General features: G+C 44.9%; 1 pseudogene; it reads left to right on the top strand.

The window, feature by feature from the left end:
- The first annotated feature begins 2,528 nt into the window (after window positions 1-2,528).
- The window catches only part of LOC119921737, a 20,201-nt pseudogene continuing 20,078 nt past the window's right edge, over window positions 2,529-2,651 (top strand).

The following is a 2,651-nucleotide window of genomic DNA, read 5'->3' as shown; positions in this document are numbered from 1 at the left end:
ACAAAAACTCCTCATCGTTGGCTTTAAAGAACTCCATCGCCTTGCCCCCTCCTACCTCTCCTCACTTCTACAACCCAGCCTGCATATTTCACTCCTCTGGGTGCTAACCTTCTCACTGTGCCTCAATCTTATCTGTCTCACTGCTGACCCCTGGCCCACCTCCTGCCTGGAATGCCCACTCTCTTCAATCCAATAGACAATTACTCTACCCGACTTCAAAGCCTTACTGAAGGCATATCTCCTCCAACAGGCCTTCCCTCACTAAGTCCCACTTCTTCTCATCTCCCACTCCCATCTATATCCCAATGATTCATTTTCTTAGCTCTTCTCCCCCACTTCCCAGCCCCATAGCACTTGAGTATATATCTGAAATTTTATTCATTTGTATCGATGTCTGTTTATTTGTACTGACATCTGTCTCCCCTACTCTAGAATGTGAGCTAGTCATGCGGCAGGGACTGTCACTGTTTATTGTTGTATTGTATCTTCCCAAGCCCTTAATAAATACAAATGAGTGAATGAACGAATGAATTAATAAACATGCCTGAAATCTGCCCTTTCCTTTCCAACCATACAACTACACATTAATTCAAGCACTTTTCCCTCAATTATTGTTTCAGTCTCCTTGCTGACCTCTCTTCCTACCCTTTCTCCAGACTTCAGTCCATTCTTCACTCTGCTGCCTGATTCATTATTCCACACAAATGTTCAATCCAGGTCCCCACTTCTCAAGAGTCTCCAGTGGATACCAATCCGCCTCTGCCTTGAACAGACACTCCTTATCATTGCCTTTAAAATACTCAATTACCTTGCCGTCTTCTACCTCACCTTGCTGCTCTCCTAATACTACAACCCAGTAGTAGTAGTACTACTCCTCCTCACACTCACACTTCACTCCTCTAATGGTAACTTAGTCCCTGTACCTCAATCTCATCTAACTCACTGATAATCTCTTGCCCATGTTCTCCCTCTGGCCTGGAACACCTTCCCTCCTCAAATCCAACAAACTAATGACTCTCTCTTTAAAGCCTTATTGAAGGCACATCTCCTCCAAGAAGCTTTCGCTAGCTAAGCCCTTATTTCCTCTTCTCCTGCTCCCTTCTGCATCACCCTGATTTATTCCCTTTATTCACTGCCGCTGACTAGCCCCAGAGCATTTATCTATTTATCTGTAATTTTCTTTTTTATATTAACATCCGTCTACTCTAGACTGCAAGCTCGTTATGAGCATTTCCTTCCTTCATTCATTCAATCATATTTATTGAGCACTTACTGTGTGTAGAGCACTCTTCTAAGCACTCGGGAAGTGCAGGTCGGCAACATACAGAGACAGTCCCTGCCCAGCAGTGGGCTCACAGTCTAGAAGGGGGAGACAGACAACAAGAAAAAAACATGTAGACAGGTGTCAAATCCGTCAGAATAAATAGAATTACAGCTATGTGCACATCATTAATAAAATAGAGTAGTAAATATGTGCATGTAAAATAAATAGAGTAATAAATGTGTACAAGTGCTGTGGGGAGGGGAAGGAGGTAGGGTAGGGGGGGCGATGGAGAGGAGGAGAGGAAAAAGGGGGCTCAGTCTGGGAAGGCCCCCTGGAGGAAGCGAGCTCTCAGTAGGGCTTTGAAGGGAGGAAGAAAACTAGTTTGGTGGATGTGAGGAGGGAAGGCATTTCAGTTCAGGGGAAGGACGTGGGCCAGGGGTTGACGGCGGGACAGGCGAGAACAAGGCCATGTGAGGAGGTTAGCAGCAGAACAGTGGAGTGTGTGGGCTGGGCTGGAGAAGGAGAGAAGGGAGGTGAGGTAGGAGGGCACGAGGTGATGGAGAGCCTTGAAGCCAAGAGTGAGGAGTTTTTGCTCAAGATCACTTGAGCATGCAATGTATCTACCAACTCTGCCATTCATTCATTCATTCAATTGTATTTATTGAGCGCTTACTATGTGCAGAGTACTGTACTAAGCGCTTGGGAAGTACAAGTTGGTGACATATAGAGACGGTCCCTACCCAACCATGGGCTCACAATCTAGAAGGGGGAGACAGACAACAAAACGAAGCATGAGAACAGTGGTCAAATCGTCAGAATAAATAGAATTAAAGCTCAATGCACATCATTAACAAAATATATAGAATAGTAAATATGTACAAGTAAAATACATAGAGTAAATAGAGTAATAAATCTGTACATACATATAAACAGGTGCTGTGGGGAGGGGAAGGAGGTAGGGCGGAGGGATGGGGAGGAGGAGAGGAAAAAGGGGGCTCAGTCTGGGATTTAATACTCTCATTCATTCATTCATTCAATCATATTTATTGATTGCTTACTGTGTGCAGACCACTGTACTAAGCGCTTGGGAAGTACAAGCTGGCAACATACAGAGATGGTCCCTACCCAACAGCGGGCTCAGTACTCTCCCAAGCGCTTAGTACAGTGTTCTGCATAGAGTAAGCAGTGAATAAATATGGTTAACTGATTGATGGTACTAACCATTCTTTGTGTTAAGATTAGAAGAAAGGGCTACAAGGACGAGATGGTAAAGGGTGTACGGGGTGGAGGTGGAATGTTTGAAAGCAGTGCTGTAGCTTGAGTAGGTAAGCTCTTTCCCCTTTGCTGATGACATGGTGAGGGGGAAGGGTTGGAGAAGGTGAGAGAA

Source organism: Tachyglossus aculeatus (assembly GCF_015852505.1).
Source record: "Tachyglossus aculeatus isolate mTacAcu1 chromosome Y3 unlocalized genomic scaffold, mTacAcu1.pri scaffold_183_arrow_ctg1, whole genome shotgun sequence".
NCBI lineage: Eukaryota > Metazoa > Chordata > Mammalia > Monotremata > Tachyglossidae > Tachyglossus > Tachyglossus aculeatus.
This window is presented reverse-complemented; position numbering and strand designations above follow the sequence as displayed.